At 31.2% G+C, this 20,149-nt stretch overlaps 2 long non-coding RNA genes and 1 other non-coding gene across 7 annotated transcripts in view; 2 read left to right on the forward strand and 1 right to left on the reverse strand.

The window, feature by feature from the left end:
• LOC145296852 (uncharacterized) overlaps positions 1 to 20,149 on the reverse strand; it is a 345,814-nt gene that overhangs the window by 63,989 nt on the left and 261,676 nt on the right. The window lies entirely within an intron of this gene.
• The window catches only part of LOC145296854 (uncharacterized), a 122,400-nt gene continuing 113,637 nt past the window's right edge, over positions 11,387 to 20,149 (forward strand). The window contains exon 1 of the long non-coding RNA XR_013870055.1: positions 11,387 to 11,886. This is a non-coding gene — a long non-coding RNA (uncharacterized LOC145296854). The remainder of the gene's footprint in view (positions 11,887 to 20,149) is intronic.
• LOC145297260 (U12 minor spliceosomal RNA) lies at positions 12,279 to 12,427 on the forward strand. The gene has a single exon (XR_013870118.1). It is a non-coding gene; the product is annotated as a U12 minor spliceosomal RNA (small nuclear RNA).

Raw genomic sequence — 20,149 nt, forward strand, 5'->3', positions numbered from 1 at the left:
GGGTCCATTATCATATGCAATTTCCTTCAGCACACTGTAATTGACAAAGTACCTGCATAAAATATTGCATACTTTGGAAACTCTAGCATCTTGATGCATTGAAGATATCTCTGTCCAACCTGAATACCTGTCAGAATATATTATGTATTTCGCTCAAGCCATGTTGAAAATATCTGTGACTGCTTACTGGAAGAAGTAGTCTGGGTGGACAGGCGCAAAGTTGTCTAGCATTGCTTCTCATGCTATTGACCCCTTGGTGGCTAATATGAAGCTGGTCAATGAGTTCAAAGCATCGTGTTTTGAGGATTAATATGCGCTCATCCTTGAATACTTGAGACTGAACAACATATAAGTTATTCTACATACTCCAGAACTCTGTTATGTTTGGGTCTAGATGATACTTATGTTCAGGGAACCTATCTTCTATTGCATCATGAGGCTCAGGTACTGGCGTTCTAACTTAACCTCTTGCCGGATGCATGCCATTTTGATGAGAGATGTTTCCTGGCTGTACTGGGATTCTATTCCAGCTTGCAATGCTTCTTCCATGTTGTCCAATTCAGCTGCTGTGACTTGAGTGATACGAGACACAGCATTTGCCCGACCATTGGCGTTACTTGGTATTGACGTGACCTTAAATTTATATATAAGCGTTATTTCCCTGCTGTCTAATATCCCGAGATTTTTAATTTCCTCTAAGTTACAATCATTGAATATCGGCATGAGGAATTTGTGATCGATAGCACGTACCAGGTAGGAGCAGCCTAAAACAAAGATTTTGCAGCTTTCCAAACCAAACTTTATAATTAATGTTTCTCCCTTAATGAGTGTATAACAGCTTTAAGTGGGTCTAGTGAATCGGGGGCTAGCATATACAACCTTCCGGTGTCCTGACCCACAAAGGTGGTCTATTTTGGATGGGCACTCACAATGTTTTTGGAGTAGTGTAAATCCAATTCCTATGTTTACATTTTTATTTTTAGGTTCGGTATTATATAAAAAAAAAAAAAAAAACAAATGTATGAAACACACTCATTTTCTGGCTATATTTTGGTCCCCAGGTTCAAAAACCTCTACAAACAAGGCCCAAATGAATCCTGAAGGCAATTGTTTGCTAATAAAACAGAAATTGGCTCATTTCTATCCAACCTTACTTAACATAACGTTTATGGAGCATGCCTTTCTATGGAGAAAAAAAAACGAAAGCAAAAATAAAATATAAACAAACAAAAACTATCATTAAATAACTGAGGACTACAAATACAGAAATTTTATGACCGGATTTTTTTACCTGGAAAGTATATTCTGCACACAAGACATCTCTAAATAAATTCATCAAAAACTTTTGCATGGCGAGATAGTAGCATTAACATAAAAAAAAAAAAAAAAAAAAAATTATATTAAAATTTACCATAAAGGTAAATGTTACTTTTTTACTGTAACTGAACGCTGACCATTCCAATTTATTTTTGTAGGGTTTTTGAGGTCTCTGAAAAAGAATTTGACATTTAAACCCTTTGTAAATTTACAAGACCGTGGTAATTCATTTGCACTAAGCCAGGAAATTCTTTATCAATTGGGGATTATTCTGTTCGAAAGTGACCGAAGATTGGTTGGAAAATCAAGAACCAATAGGAGGTGTTGGTGTTCAAGTGGAAATTGACAAGACACTTCTAATTTGTTGAAAATATAACCAAATACATATCCTCAAACAGATTTGGCTATTTGGTGGCATAGAAAGAGTAACTTCATCATCAACCTTTCAAACCCAAGAGATGGAATACGGAAACTTCCCATTAATAAAAAAGTATATTCTCCCAGGCTCTATCATTTATAGTGATTTGAAGAAAGCATACAAGAATATAGGAGACCATTCTTTCCAACACTACATGGAGAATTTTGTGAACCCACAGGACGTCGGACTCCATACTCAAAATATAAAGCGCTTGTGGTGGAACTTAAAAGAATGGGTAAAAAGACCGGGTATTTGTAGCGCCTATTTGCATCAATATTTTGCTAGGTATCTTTTCATCCAAAGTAAGAAAGACAATCCTGAAAATATTTTACACAAATTTTTTCAACAAGTTGAAAAGCTGTACCCATATGTGAACATTTAATTTTTTGGAGTAAATTATTTTTATTTTAATTTACTCTTTTGTTATTCTTCGCATGCAAAGGTCTTGTTTGTTTTTTATTTTTAGTCTTTTGTTTATTCGTAAAAAATGGTACTTATGTGTATAAGTTACCATACTGTTATTCAGAAAGCCATTCTTAATATTGCATTAATTCTTAATGTTGCGTTGCGGGCTACATAGAGATGAAGACAACCCACTACTTGGTGAGTCCACATTTATAAGATAGGAGATAAAAAATGGAACTGAGAGATGTAAAGAGAAATATGACAGTTCTTTAAACAGGAGGGAGATGCATTATCAAAGAGGGGGATACAGTCAACCTTTGGAAGGAGTTTTCATGCAACATTTTTTTATACAAGACGATGAAAACAAAACACATTACCTTTGAATGACAAACGATGACAAAAGGCTAACATAACAAATACAAGATCTTTATTCATCCAGCTGGTGATTGGAATTCAATGCCTGCTAAGTTGATACATTGTTGTCTTTTCCTGGCCCTTTCGTTTCCTTAGGAGTTTCTGTCAGTCTTTCTGACCCACTCTGACTCCTTCGACTGACTGTGCTGGACTGCCTCCTTTCTAGTCTAACTTAAGTGTATATATTAATTCTATACTTCTTTGTGACGTCAGTATGCATGCCAGACATGTGAATTCCATGCACCTGCTTCCAACACACGTCTTGGCAACACAAGTCTCAGATTTTCTCTGTGGACATTCTTTAATTCTTTAATTCCATTATTCCATTATTCCTGCTCCGACCCAAATTAAACAAACACAACTTTCTGTTTACCTACATTCTTTGCTTTGTAAGTTATTTCTGACTTGCGTTCCTCACTACAATGGATAATTCACTGTATTCCTGGAATCATATCTAACTAACAAAAATGTATTAATTTTAACTTAATAACTGCATTCGATTCCAGAATTTGCCTTTAATAATAATATTTGATCCTAATTACTTTGTTTCTAACTAAGACCAGGAGCTACCCCTTTCAATATACAACATTAACATAAATACTATTTTTAAAAGATAGCATCCAAAAAGCTTGACTTTTTTATTATTTATTTTTATTTTTTAATTATTTGGTATTTTTTGCGTAGTTACTGTGGTTGAAAATATGTACCCACATGGAATTGTTTTTTTATTTCTTTTTTTTTTTTTTTTTTTTGTATTCATGCGCTCCCGTGGTGGAGGAAATATTTGCGACATGGCTGTTTCCGTAACGGTTTTTTTTGGGGGGGGGGGGCATATGCGCAATAGCTACAAAATGGCAGTTATCATAAAGAAAATATTCTCTAGAAACAGGTCTAAAAAACGACAGAACGGTAAATTTGTGACAGGTTTGCATGTCAGATTCGTTTTCAGCGGTCCCGAAACACCCCAAAAACGAACTAGAACGGGCGGCGTTCTGTTACAGTTAAAAGTAACATTTACTAAAATAAATAAATAAAAATAAAAACATAATCCGCGTTGTTTTTATTTATTTGTTTGTTTATTTGTTTATTTGGGGGGTATTTTTTTTTTACATTAGGTCCACTTTAGATTTCTTTAAAAGACGACTTTTGTAGGTTTTCAACTATGTTGAATAAGAAAATCTCATTTAAATATTGCAGACAAGTAGTTTTCGAAATATAAAGACCTGAATTATTCACTGTAATTCACTGACAGCCATGTTTGTATGCGCGCGATAAACAAATCTAGGTAAATTTTTATATTAAGTCTACCTCTATAATTTGCTTTAAAAATGTTAAGAACGGCTTTCGGAATAAACACCCCCAACCTCCCCATGTTAGGGACGGCGGTACTTTTGCAGTTTAAAGCCCGTTCTTCCCGTGAGTTTTGCTCGGCAACATCTAACGAACGACGGAAACCACCAGATTATGCCGAGTGAGCAAAACGAGACGCAAGTGAGCAGATGGTAAAAATTGGAAGAAGAAAAGAAAAGAAAGAGATTAAAGGGAAAAGAAAGGAAAGGGCAGAGTATCACTGAGCTTCTTCAAGCAACAAGTCTTGTGACAAGGAAGGAAAAATTAATAAGGTAAATGTGACTATCGCAATACCCTGACCGAATCACAAACTAAAAAAAAAAAAAAAATTGTCCGCGTCCATCAAACTTAAATGTATTTATTTATTTCGTTTGTTTGTTTTGTTGCACTCGTTTTTTTTTTATTTTATTTTAGTTCAATTAGGAATTTATATGTAGAAATAAACGTTTGTATTTATATGCAAGAATAAACGTTAATATTTATATGTAGAAATAAACGTTTGTATTTATATGTAGGAATAAACGTTAGTATTTATATGTAGAAATAAACGTTAGTATTTAATGTAAGAATAAACGTTAGTATTTATATGTAGAAATAAACATTAGTATTTATATGTAGGAATAAACGTTAGTATTTATATGTAGAAATAAACGTTAGGATTTAATGTAAGAATAAACGTTAGTATTTATATGTAGAAATAAACGTTAGTATTTATATGTAGAAATAAACGTTAGTATTTAATGTAAGAATAAACGTTAGTATTTATATGTAGAAATAAACGTTAGTATTTAATGTAAGAATAAACGTTAGTATTTATATGTAGAAATAAACATTAGTATTTATATGTAGGAATAAACGTTAGTATTTATATGTAGAAATAAACGTTAGTATTTAATGTAAGAATAAACGTTAGTATTTATATGTAGAAATAAACGTTAGTATTTATATGTAGAAATAAACGTTAGTATTTAATGTAAGAATAAACGTTAGTATTTATATGTAGAAATAAACGTTAGTATTTAATGTAGGAATAAACGTTAGTATTTATATGTAGAAATAAACGTTAGTATTTAATGTAGGAATAAACGTTAGTATTTATATGTAGAAATAAACGTTAGTATTTAATGTAAGAATAAACGTTAGTATTTATATGTAGGAATAAACGTTAGTATTTATATGTAGAAATAAACGTTAGTATTTAATGTAAGAATAAACGTTAGTATTTATATGTAGAAATAAAGGTTAGTATTTAATGTAGGAATAAACGTTAGTATTTATATGTAGAAATAAACGTTAGTATTTAATGTAAGAATAAACGTTAGTATTTATATGTAGGAATAAACGTTAGTATTTATATGTAGAAATAAACGTTAGTATTTAATGTAAGAATAAACGTTAGTATTTATATGTGGAAATAAACATTAGTATTTATATGTAGGAATAAACATTAGTATTTATATGTAGAAATAAACGTTAGTATTTAATGTAAGAATAAACGTTAGTATTTATATGTAAGAATAAACGTTAGTATTTATATGTAGAAATAAACATTAGTATTTATATGTAGGAATAAACGTTAGTATTTATATGTAGAAATAAACGTTAGTATTTATATGTAAGAATAAACGTTAGTATTTATATGTAGAAATAAACGTTAGTATTTAATGTAAGAATAAACGTTAGTATTTATATGTAGAAATAAACATTATTATTTATATGTAGGAATAAACGTTAGTATTTATATGTAGAAATAAACGTTAGTATTTAATGTAAGAATAAACGTTAGTATTTATATGTAGAAATAAACGTTAGTATTTATATGTAGAAATAAACGGTAATATTTAATGTAAGAATAAACGTTAGTATTTATATGTAGAAATAAACATTAGTATTTATATGTAGGAATAAACGTTAGTATTTATCTGTGGAAATAAACATTAGTATTTAATATAAGAATAAACGTTAGTATTTATATGTAGAAATAAACGTTAGTATTTATATGTAGAAATACACGTTAATATTTATATGTCAAAATAAACGTTAGTATTGATATGTATGAATAAATGTTAGTATTTATATATATAAATAAACGTTAGTATTTATAGGAAGTAATAAACGTTAGTATTTATAGGAAGGAATAAAAATTAGTATTTATATGTAGGAATAAACGCTAATATTTATGTGTCGGAATAAACGTTAATATTTACAGGTAAGAATAAACGTTAGTATTTATATGTAGAAATAAACGTTAATATTTATATGTAGGAATAAACGTTAGTATTTTTATGTAGGAATAAACGTTAGTATTTATGTGTAGGAATAAACGTTAATATTTACATGTAAGAATAAACGTTAATATCTATACGTAGAAATAAACGTTACTATTTATATGTAGAAATAAACGTTAGTATTTATATGTATGAATTAACGTAATATTTATATGTAGGAATAAACTTTAGTATTAAGATGTTGGGATAAACATCATTATTTATATGTAGAAATAAACGTTAATATTTATATTTAAGAATAAACGTTAGTATTTATACCTAGGAATAAGCTTCAGTATTTATATGTCGGAATAACCGTTAATATTTATATGTAGAAATAATGGTGTGTATTTATATGTAGGAATAAACGTTAGTATTTATATGTAGAAATAAACGTTAGTATTTATATGTAGAAATAAACGTTATTATTCATATGTAGAAATAAACGATTGTTAAAATTTATATGTAGGAATAAACGTTAATATTTATATGTAAGAATAAACTTTTGTATTTATACGTAGGAATAAGCTTTAGTATCTATATGTCGGAATAAACGTTAGTATTTATATATAGAAACAAACGTTACTATTTATATGTAAGAATAAACGTTAGTATTTTAATGTAGCAATAAACGTATCTATATGTAGAAATAAACGTTAATATTTATATGTAGAAATAAACGTTAGTATTTATATGTAGGAATAAACGTTAGTATTTATGTGTAGGAATAAACGTTAGTATTTATATGTAAGAATAAACGTTAGTATTTATATGTAAGAATAAACGTTAGTATTTATATGTAAGAATAAACGTTAGTATTTATATGTAGGAATAAACGTTAGCATTTATATGTAAGAATAAACGTTAGTACTTATATGTAGGAATATACCTTATATTTAGAAATAAACGTTAGTATTTATATGTAGAAATAAACGTCAATATTTTTATGTAAGAATAAACGTTAGTATTTTTATGTAGCAATAAATATTAGTATTTGTATGTAGAAATAAACGTTAGTACTTATATGTAGGAATAAACGTTAGTGTTTATGTGCAGGAATAAACGTTAATATTTATATGTAAGAATAAACGTTAGTATTTAGATGTAGAAATAAACGTTAGTATTTATGTAGGAATAAATGCAGGCTATGGAGCATGCGGCACTTATTTTTCATTATTTTAGTTCATGTACGCATTTACCATAAAAGATGTATTTCCCTGTTATTATTTTAGTAAAAACGCATTTCTATTTCGGTTGTTCACCCTAGAAAAGGTGTTTATTCCGAAAGGCGTTCTTAACATGGGGAGGTTGGGGGTGTTTATTTTAAAAAAGGCATTTTGGTAAAACTTGCGGGAATCCTCTGTTTTACGGTTGTTGTAAAAATGGGACGGAAATTTGCATTTCGTTCCGTTTTAATCTTTTATTATTATTATTATTATTATTATTATTATTATTATTATTATTATTATTATTATTATTATCATTATTATGTATGGGCAAAACGAATGTTGCTGCTGCTCAAAATGTACAAACATTTTGACCCCCCCCTTTACTTAAAAATTCACTAAAAATCAAGAAATAAATCAATTTTAATGAAATTTTCAGTATTTATCAAATAATGATCGCGAAATATAATTAACTAATTATTTTTGTTTAACTCTTAGTGAAAATGTATTATTTTGTGTAAACAAAAATATTTTTACTAAAGTTATGATTTTCAGTAATAAATTAAAAACGCAAGAATTTATTTTTGCGTTTTTTTTTTTTATATATAAATAAAGCATCGTAATTTGTAACAAAAAAATAAAAATAAAATGATTTTTACAGGAACATTACGAAAAAAAACCCCTGAAGTCCGTATTATTAAATTCGATATAACTCGAAGAAAAATTTATTTCTCGAACTACCAATATTATCACTGAATTAAGCATTGTTTATTTAATATTTTCACATGCACACACAAAAAAATATAATTGCAAAAATTATTTCTACTTTTTTTTTACGCTTACATTTTTAACGTAATGTTTACATGTAAGATTCTAATATTTCCATTTCACGCAAGAACGTATAATTATCAACGTAAAATAATGTTCATATAATCTTGGAAAATAAAGTAAAAAAAAAAAAATTAAATAAAAAACAGGAACATAGAAAAATAATTTAATTAAAAAAATGGCAAAAATTATACGAACGTTCCATGTCGTTAAGTACGGATGTACAGAGTTGAAAAGAAAACCAGTCTGTTTTGTCCACCCTCCTCCTCTTTTCAACTACATGCCTGTTTGTATTTATCAACTTTAAATTTCACGTATACATTATGATAAATTTTAATGCAAGTCTGTATTTTTTTAGTGTATAATTTTTTCAATAAATATAACAATAATATTTCTTAACCAATTGTCATTCTGTATTAATATTAATAAATAATGGTGCTAACTTTTTTTTTTTCAAAGACTAAACTGCCAGTGGTATAATTAATGAATTTAATTAACTTTTATGCATTTTTAAATGAAGGAAGGAGGGTCTGCGACTAAAAAAAAAAAAAAAAAAAAAAAGTGGCTCTGTATGCCGAAATAATGTTAAATAAGGATATAAATTATGTCTATTTTGTCCTTCCATACATATTTGAATTTTGCCGCGAGAGTTTTTATGGATACGATAAACAATGCTCGTTTCTACCAGTGAGACATTTTTGGATAATTATTACTTTTTTTTTTAGCAAAAGTTAAGTACATTTATTGTATTAATTCATTATGATTAGACTTTAACTTACTACTTAACTTGGATTATAGACTTTAACTTAATACTTAACTTGGAAATAATTCCAGAAAACTTATATTTTTCTTGCCAGAAAAATGTAAACGCGATTTTTGTCATGATGAATTTTTACGTGAAATCTAGGGTTTTTCAGATTTGAGATAAAATTATTCAATGTATTTTTTATTTCACTCACTTTTTTTCTTTGAGAAATTAACTTTAAACTATAATCTTTCAAATACAATAAAAAATTACGCGAAAATTAAAAAAAATATTATGATTAACCGGTAGGTGTGTCAGAAATTTTGTGAAAAATATTGAATAATTCCACCCCGTCTTTTCAAGCTAATAACTCCTCGAAAAATGTAATTCAAGCCCTAATTTTTTTTTCAATTAAAGGAGCAAGGACCAAGGTTTCATTAAAAAAAAAAAAAAAAAAAAACACGAGTTAAAAAAAAAAAAGGTTTTAAACTTCGGACTTTACAGGTAAATTTCTAAAAAAACATTACTTTTTTTGTTTTAAATTTGAATATATTATTTATTGATCTTTTATCTTCAATTTGTGATATATAACACTTTGGTGAGCAAATTAATTATTTACTTTTTAATAGACATTTCAAAATGGGAGGCGTGAATTATTCGACCCCCTGTCTTTCCAAGCTTATAACTACTCGAAAAATGTAATTCAAGCCCTAATTTTTTTTTCAATTAAAGAAGCAAGGACCAAGGTTTCATTTAAAAAAAAAGAAGAAACAAACAAACAACGTGGTTAAAAAAAAAAAAAGTTTTAAATTTCTAAAAACACACTGCTTTTTTTTTAATTTGAATATATTATTTATTGACCTTTTCTCTTCAATTTGTGATATATAAAACTTTGGTGAGTAAATTAATTATTTACTTTTTAATAGACACTTGGAAATGGGGGGGGGGGCGTGAATAATAATAAAAAAAAAAACGTTAGTCTAAAATATTATATTCGGTTTATTGGAAATAGCATAAAATTTTACATTGACCCTGAAAATATTGTAAAAATAGAATTAATAGAAAAATTTTGATAGATTTTTAAAGTTTAAAAATTGAAAAATATTGAGTTCGTAAAATTCATTACTGCTTTTTAAAAAATATTTCTATTACTTTTAAAACAACTTTAATAATTTATTTTGGAAGTATAATCCATAAAGAAAATAAACAACCCACTGTTAACAGAAAAATTACGAGTTTTTTTTATATTTTATTCGCAGTTTCGTGTTAGGGGTGTCAAAATTCCTACAAAAATTCTGATACACCTAATTAACCGGTGTTAAAAACCATGCCCCCCCCCACCTACCGAAGCAAGCATTGCCCGTACCTAATTATTATTGTACCCCCAAAACGAAAGTAAGCGAAAGAATAATATTCAACAATCCTACGTTTTATATATAAAAAATTTTTTATAGAAATAAAATTTTATTAACAAAAACGAAATAATTTAATTTTTAAATGAAAAAAATCAATTTGGTATACCTTTTTGGTATTTTTTTTTACAAAGTCCAACTCGTTGTTCACATTGGAAATGACAAATTTTGTAGGTTTTCGCCTCGGGTATGCTTACAACGAATAAACACCCCAACCTCCCCATGTTAAGAACGGCTTTCGGAATAGACCCCACCAACCTTGTGAGCATACTCGAAAACGTTATAAAAGTTGACATATCGAATGTGAACGGTGACGTAATGTAAAAAAAAAAAATGTACCGAATTTAAAACGAAACAAAATTTAAATTTCCGTTCTATTTTTACAACAACCATAAAACAGAGCATTCTCCGCGAGTTTTACCCTCAAACGTACCGACATTCCTTCCTGTGAGCCTGAACAAACAAAAAATGATAACAAAAGTGTCGGTTTTCCAAAAGTTTTAGGGAATTACGGAATTGTTTTCCTTCCAACTTAAAAGTACTTGCTGACGGAACACCTCAGCAGTCGCTACTATTTTTACTACTTCTTCACCTCTTAATAGAAATAGCAGCCGCAGTAGCAGCAGTAATAGTAGTTATCATGATCTGCGAAATCAGCTTTTTGCGAATTTTTGGAAAGAATAGAGACATAATAGAGGACATGTTCGTTTGTAACAGGTCATAACTCTTTCACTTGGCCAAGATCAAAGTGTAGTATCTGTTCCTCAGATGCGGCACTTCCATTTCTCGTTCTCTTTCAGTGGGGGAGAAATCCTTCACGACTGAGACAATTTTTATTTTTGTACCTTTTCTCCACGTTAAAAAACGATCCTGGTGTCTAATTCTGTCCCGTGGGGAGGCATTGTAAATAGGTACATTTTAATTTATATAAGTACTTAGTACTTATATATAGGCCGTATTACACACACAAACAGAGAGAGAGAGAGAGAGAGAGAGAGAGAGAGAGAGAGAGAGAGAGAGAGAGAGAGTTGTGGTCCAAAAAAGTCATTACGTGGTATTTTTTTTCTCTCCAAAACAAAATCTAACTGGAGTCATACTTTTTAGTTTTTAATAAGTTTACAAAAGCTGTAAAATGTCTTAATTCTAATTGTTTGTAATGGAAACTTCACAAAAGTTTTAATTTTCTGGTTTTAAAAGCTTCACAATTTTTTAAAATTTTCTGGTTTTATAATGAAACTGAACATTTTTTTATTATTTATAAAAAAAATGTTAACGGATGAAAGTTTTTTTATTTTTATTTCTATTATTTTTTAATCTACAAAGAAAATTGTTTTAATTGAAACAATACGTCACGATTGTGAACGGACAACACAACAATTCTGATAGGAATGTTATTTATTAATAATAGTAAATTGTAAATATGAATAATTTACACAGTCGTCAATAATTTTATAAAAATAAAATTTATACTTTTTAAGAGTATTTATTTATTTATTTATTTATCCGAAAACCAGCAGCGGACTACGAAACACGTATGTGACTACGTGACATATCATAACATCCGGTCAGTTTTATTTTTCTTCTTTAAATTCTTTTGATTTAATTTCTACTGTAATAATTAAACTAATAAATTATTTAATCATCTTATTTACAACTTAAAAATTTTTTTTATTATTATTTTCTAGCGTTTGATACGTGTAAATAATGTGTTGGTTTTATTGTCACGTGATCAGATACAAACTATAATAAAATAGATTTATTTCAATAAATACACCAATTTACAAATATTATTGACTTGGAAAAGAATTCTTATCATCTTATAATATTATTGTAATAGTTTTAAATCATAAAAATCAAGTCATTAATTAATCTATCGAAATTTAGCGAACATCGACACCGTCGACTGTGTTGATACACGCTGTAAGTATATAATAAAAGTCGGTGCGTGAAAACTTTATGCCTTAAACTAATGAGTAAGGAAAATAACGAACTAGGGTAATGCCTAGTTCCACAGTTTTATCTGTGAAGTATTTTTGAACAGGTATAGGTTGTCCCTGGGAACCCGCCTACTTTCGCGGGATGCCCAGGTTGTAGCGATCTACCTGTAGGGCCTGTAGGCTCTCAAAATTAAATAAAGGGTAGACTTAATAATATTATGTTAAATCTGAGAAAAATTGTGTTTTTATTTTGTTCCTAATTTCTTTTCTCCCCACGAAGGCGAATTTACGCAAGATCTCCCAAAATTGCTTCGTTCTAGAAGGATTTCTTCGTCACTGATCAAAGACAAAACAGACTAAGTGTAGCATCAGAACAGATATTACACTTTTTTCCTATCTAAAAGACAATGACTTTTGTTGAAAAATCATTTCGAGTTTTATTTTTAGATAAACACATCAGGTCAAATTCGGTAGTCGTTTTGATTTAGCTTATTCACATAATGCTGACACATTTCAAGCCTGCTTTTATTCAATTTTACATGCATAATACAACTAGATTTTAAATGGGAATGAACAAAAACCACAGCATAAAACCATTTTAATGCTTATACAGAATTTTCTCGCGTTTTTCTTAGACCAGGATCTTTAAACATTGCTGAAAACTTTCATTTTTATTTATATTTCGACCATGTTTTTGTACCTGACTTGTTTTGCCTCTCTTTCTGGTAAATTTTTGCAATAGTTTTTAATGTTTATATATATAAATGTAATTGTTACCATAATAATTTTTAAATACCTACAGACACCAGTGTTTCATTTTTTCGGGAATCATTAGGGCAGGGTGTCACGATTACAGCCGCTCAGGAAATTTGAACCCGGTCATGAAGTCATCTCTGACTCCATTAGCAAGGAACTAACTACACAGCCAACTTTAATTGCAAGAAATATCGTTGAAATTTAAGCATTTATTATTAAATGTTGAGACTTCCATCATGATGTGGAAGCGGAGAGACCTAGAGTCTTGACGTTTCGCCCGTCTTATGCGGGCTTTCTTAGGAGGGATGGTTAATGAGTATGGTTGAGAAAGCTCGCATAAGACGGACCATACGTCTAGCCACTAGGTCTCTTCGCCTCCATTTTAATTTCATATCGTCGGACTTTATCCATTTTTAATAATCATATATATATATATATATATATATATATATATATATATATATATATATATATATATATATATATATATTGTTTATTATACAAACATTATATGTTTGTGTGTGGAATCTCAGTTTAGAAAGAACCACCTCATCAGACTCGGTTTGATGAGATAAGTCTTTCTAGATTGAGATTGTAATGATAACTTAGCTTATGCATTAATGATCTAAAAGTCTCATTACTCTGTTGCAGATATTGACCGTGTGAGGCTCTAAGAAAGCAGCCTGTGTCATGGATGTGTATCAGAAGTGGAGATGCGTCATTGAGTTTCTGGCAAAAGTGAATTGAGAATGGTAGTGACTATGTAGAAAAATTAATTCTGGAGCATAAAAGGTCACTCGTTTTAATGGTACCACTCCCATTGTCATAATTCTTCAACTTTTTTAGTTAAAAAAGTAGGAGTCTTTACTTTTGGAACGACTCTCGTATATACATATATATGCATATATATACATTTTAAGAGTATGGAATTGTTGAAGTGGTCAATTCATAGTGTTTATTTTTACAACTTAACACACACAAAAGCAATACAAACGCACAAAGGAGAATACAAAACAAGAACTAAATATAAAAATAGTTTTATTTGGCCAAACTGAAAAAGACAAAATCCCATTTAAATGTAACCATGTCGGGGGAGGGGGGGGGTCGCACAATCCTGCGTCATGGAACCAATTAGTGCCGCTAGGCTATGTGGGTATGTCATGCATGAGCGCAGCAAAAGCACTGTGTGCACTAACCCTAAGTCCTAGTGACCACACTTTTACCTTGGTCTTCAAAATATAACCATACACTCACTTGTCATTGGAAATCAGAGCTCTGATTCTCTGAGCGCACAAAATGCACATGACCCTAAGTCCGGGTGGCAGTATCTTTAACACGCTGGCCATTTGTTGTCAATGCACTGATCAGCAGATATGGACCTCTCGTAGCTGCAGCTCTGTGTTGGGTTCAGGGTAGATTTGAAAAGTTACTGGATTATTCTCCACAATCAAAATAATGAGTAATTAATGATAACTTGAAAATCACTTCCTTATAAACGAAAATAATTATTATGTAAAACAATTCCAAACACAATCTGTACAAAGAAAAGTTTATTTACTTGGGTTCAAGTAACAAACTAATGTTTTTGGATGCAGACTTGTCGGCTTAAAACAAAGTTCAATTAGCTTTCTTGTGCTTGGTGTTTTCAAACTAGCTTTCAGGTTTTCTGAATTCACAGAGCATGGATCCATGTCTTGGGTCAGTCGGAGGGGAAAGGCAAGACAGAGCAGATCTGCAGTCTTGGCTGATCAAAGTGAAAATACTATTATCTGTAAAACAATTGGTTTTATAAATTTGTGCTTTTCCCTCCTCTCTAGGTGAGATTACTATTTCCCCTACTTCTCTTTTACCTTCCCTTTCTTCTGAATCTCTTTTTCCTTTTTCTTTATTTCCTTTTCTTCTAAACCCATTTCTCTCTCTCTCTCTCTCTCTCTCTCTCTCTCTCTCTCTCTCTCTCTCTCATCATCTAAGTTATTCCAGCCATTATCCCCAAGGTGATCTTTTGCTTGATATGTGATGGATGGCTTATTTTAAAAACTTTTCTGGTCACTCAGCTAGACTGGCACCAACCTATCTATTTTATTTCGTTGGGAAATTAATTTTTCCTACGATATCTCAACAAAAACATATTCTATCATTCCTCTGGGCATTCAAGACTTTTTTGGCCAATCACACCTTACCGTGATGGTTACTAGTAAGGCAATCTGTCCGGGTTTGAAAATAGTTTTATATTAACATTTACATTTACTTTATTGGTCGTCTCTGTTAAACATGTAATAATAGACACGGTGTTAGTAATAGGAGTCTATGCAGTTAGTTTAAAAGTTGGCAGAGGTCATGGATGGTTTGTAAGTCAGTGTTAGAATGGTATTGAGAATAAGTCCATGTGCGTCGGGTTATCATCTTGTGATAATGAAGCCTTTTTGTTGATGCTGACCATGGTTAACGGTTGGTTGGTCTGTGTGTACCAAGAGAGAATTTTGGTAGTTGAACTGAGGGATGTAGATGAGTTAAACAGCTGTACCTTTTTGCGGATAAAGAGAGTGAACAATGCCAATGTGCTTATTTATATAACCTTTGGGAACCAAAGCTCTGCTTGCATTAGAGATAGTTTCTGATTGGTTAGATCCCAATCAAAATTATATGGTTACTCCAATCAGCTGTCAGCTTACAAGTCTAGCATTTATTTTAAACATCGTTAACTGTGACTGCTGTTGTCACTGGAAAAATGACTGCTGCTACTATTTCTACTACTACACAGGTGTGGAAGATTGAGTACTTGATTGGCTTGCTTCTTCAATGATAATGGTTGAAGTGTTGGCATCGCACTGCGGTTATAGACAGTGGGGATTCATCTTCTCTTCCTTACAGCTTCTTACTCATAGAAAAGACGTTACTAGTCTTTCTCTACTCTATCGTTATTTTCATGGTACATGCTCGACTGAGCTCTAATCTATAGTTCCGTGCTCCCTGTAAAACATTTACACCAAAAACTTGTCTATCTACTCTACAAAAACTCTAAGTAATTTTCATTTTTCCCTCTGTATACCTAAAACTAAACGAAACTTTCATGATCAAAGTTTCTTCCCAAGAAACCCCCCCCCCCCGAAAAACATAATACCATGGGGTTGCTTCCTAGTTGACATGGTCGCTTTACAGTCTACTGTTAACAATTTTTTATTGAGCCATCCTTTTAAATAATCTAATTTCTGAACAGTCTCAACCACTGTTACCAAGCCTCGTTGTCCTCCTAAACAACTCATTAACCTTAATCCTCGAGTGGCCTATGTGCCTTGATAAGTAGTTACTGGTTAGTACATTAAAAGGACTACTTGGCAGACTTAAAATAAAATTGTTCATATGCACTGCAGTTGAAGGCCACTGAACAGATGGAAGAAGGAATTGTCCTGAAAATGACAGGGTTCATCTTTAAAAGAACAGAGATATTGACACGTGTCATGGTTAGATGTTGTCCTGAGAAGAACAGATTGTAGCATATTCACAAGAGACTGGTCAGTCAGGAGCTGGACAAGCGGAGTTAATCAACAGCTGGATGAAGTTGGTGGAATATTAGGTAGGGGGTGCTCAAGTAAACATATTAGATTACCTCCGGGGAGTTAGACAAAGTAACAATCGTGATAATTCATAATAGCAATTATGATGAGAGGTAAGTTTACAAAAGGTGGGCTGAAAAATATGGGTCAAGATTGGCCTTGAGTTGTAATCCATGTTTAATCTCAGAAGATTTTTCGATGGGTAGTTATTCGATACAAGTCCTGGAGATGACGAATTCTCAGTGGACAGCTGTTCTGTACAGGTTCCGGACTTTATAATTTTACAGCCACAGAGCAAAAGATTCTTCCCGTGTCGACACAAACAAAATATGTGCAAGGTTACTAAACAAAGGTTTAATTTTTATGGAGCAATTCTGGTTTCTGATTGGCTGAATGTGAATTAATTTGATTCATCAGTTCCTAGCAGCAACATTTATAAATAGAATCTCCCAACTTTGAGGGGCCATACCCCCATTATGAGTCAAAAATATTGCTACAATTGGAATGCGTTTTAGGAATTCAGGGCTGAATGTGTTTTAACATATTTTGAGTTATCAGTTGAATGATGACTAGAACGTTCAAGTCGCTTTTATAAAAAATATTATTTTGTAATTTATATTCATACATTTTTTTTTTCCAAAATTAAAATTTTCACATTTGCAAGCGTTTTGGAAAATGGATGAATATGAAATATTTTTCATGTTTCAATTTAAAATTATTCTCTCTAAAACACTTTATTTAAAACGTAAATTATCCAATCTTTTTCAATAAACTTTCATTTGTTAATAAAAATGTAAAAAATCATGATTACTAAGCATAACCTAAATTTTGTAAACCATGATATTACTCCATTCAATTTTGTAAACCATGATATTACTCCATTCAATTTTTAAACCATGATATTACTCTATCCAATTTTTAAACCATGATATTACTCTATCCAATTTTTAAACCATAATATATTCATTCAATTTTTAAACCATGATATTACTCCATTCAATTTTTAAGCCATGATATTACTTCATTCAATTTTTAAACCATGATATATTTTTTTTTTTTACATAGGCATCACCACATTATCAAGGCCAAGAGGCCACTCAAGGATAAGGGTTAAAGAGTGTACAGTAGAAATTGGACAATATAGTAATCATTAGTAATGAAAATTTGGTAAATTTGATAACTTATATGGAACGGCTCATCAAGAACTTATTTACGTTAGACTTGAACACAACCATATTGTAGTCAGCCGGAAAGCAGGAAAACGGAAGACAATTCCACAGGCGTGCAGTTCTAAGAAAGAAGCTTTGTTCATGGAATCTACGTTTAGGTTTAGGCACAGATAAAGAGTGGGGGGAATTATTGATAGTGTTTACAGCTAGACGAGTGTTTCTTGTGAAAGTTTGGCGAGGGGGGACCATAGATTGAAGCTCAGCCGAACACTTTCCATGAAAATAACGATACATCAGAGACAAACTCGCAACATCTCTTCTGTGAGATAGAGGTTGCAAGGAAGAGAAAAGGACATCTCCTATGAGGCTATGAAATCTATTTTGAACTCTATCAAGGCAGGACAAGTCCTTTCTAGCAGCTCCTGCCCAGATGTGGCAACAGTATTCCATCCTTGGACGTACCTGGCTCTTATATAGATAGAGAATAGCATCAGCAGTGAGATATCTACTGGATCGATAGAAAGATCCCACCATTTTTCCAGCGGCCTTGGCAACATATTTGATGTACGTGTTCCATTTAAGATCAGGAGTAATGGTCAAGCCCAGAAGCTTGTCAAAACTTGAGGCCTCCTGAAGACGAGAGCCATTCATTTCAATTGATGCCAGATGTGGATCAGAATGTTGATGATGTAAAGAGAGAAGCTTGGTTTTAGATGCATTAAAAGTAACCAGCCACTCCTTACCCCATTGTACTACGTGCTCAAGATCAGAGGAGAGAGAATTGGAGAGAACTTGGTCGTTTACTGTCTTAGATGTGCTACCATAAATGGCAGTGTCGTCAGCATAAATGTCTACAAATGATGTAAGGATGTGATTTGGAAGATCATTAATGTAGATCAGGAAAAGAGTTGGGCCCAGGATGGACCCCTGAGGGACACTGGCATTAATACTGTGAGCTTCTGATTTTTGCCCCTCAACTACTACTCTTATGAACCTATCAGAAAGAAATGATTTAATAATTGAGAAGACATTTCCAGCTATACCATAGCTACAGATCTTATGAAGTAAACCTTTATGCCATACCCTATCAAAGGCCTTAGATATGTCAAGAGCAATTGCCCTAGAAAGGTTGCCTCCGTTGAGAGATTTACTAATCCTATGAGATATAACTGTAAGCACATCTGCTGTAGATCTAGCAGAACAGAAAACATAGTGAGTGTCATTAAGAAGGTTATTTTTGTTGAGATGGTTGATTACTTCTGTATTTAACACAGATTCCAGCAACTTACTCATGACGCACAGGAGACTTATTGGCCTGTACTGAGAGGGGGATGAGCAATCACCTGAATTCTTAAATACAGGGCATACTGATGAAATTTTCCAGGGTGATGGGAAGCTATTCTCCTTAAGACAACGTTTAAACAGTTTTGTCAGTATGGGCGCTAGTTCAGGTTGAAGTTTTTTGAGTACTATAATTGGAATACCGTATAGGGCCAGTTGCTTTACTGGAATCAAGGTTTTTGATTAGCTTGGCAACATCACGTACAGATATACGTATATCACATAGCGTGTTTTCTGATACAGGAGGAAATATTGGAGGTTGTCGGCCTTGATCGCAAAGGGTAGAATTACCTGCAAAGTTCTTGACAAAGAGTTTGGCTTTGTCTGATGCTGACGAGATTACCTCAGGTCCATTGATAATAGTTGGGATGGAGCACACGCTTCTGTTCAGGATTCTGTTTGCTATTTGCCAAAACTGGTGGGAACCAAGCCGCTGCTCAGCTACTTTGGACTTAACGGATTGAGCATACAACTCTCTTGCGTTCTTTATTACTTTCTTACAATGGTTGCTGGCAATCCTGAAAGCAGCTTTAGTTTCCATACATCTATTACGTTGGAAACAGTGGAAAAAGTGATTTCTTACTCCATTCAATTTTTAAACCATGATATTACTCTATCCAATTTTTAAACCATAATATATTCATTCAATTTTTAAACCATGATATTACTCCATTCAATTTTTAAGCCATGATATTACTTCATTCAATTTTTAAACCATGATATTACTTCATTCAATTTTTAAACCATGATATTACTCCAGTCAGTTTTTAAACTATGATATTACTCTATCCAATTTTTAAACCATGATATATTCATTCAATTTTTAAACCATAATATTACTCCATTCAATTTTTAAACCATGATATTACTCCAGTCAATTTTTAAACCATGATATTACTCTATCCAATTTTTAAATCATGATATTACTCCAGTAAATTTTTAAACCATGATATTACTCCAGTAAATTTTGAAACCATGATATTACTCTATCCAATTTTGAAACCATGATATTACTCTATCCAATTTTGAAACCATGATATTACTCCATTCAATTTTTAAACCATGATATT

The sequence above is a fragment of the Euprymna scolopes genome, chromosome 17 (genome assembly GCF_053919585.1).
Source record: "Euprymna scolopes isolate OS-2025 chromosome 17, ASM5391958v1, whole genome shotgun sequence".
Lineage (NCBI taxonomy): Eukaryota > Metazoa > Mollusca > Cephalopoda > Sepiida > Sepiolidae > Euprymna > Euprymna scolopes.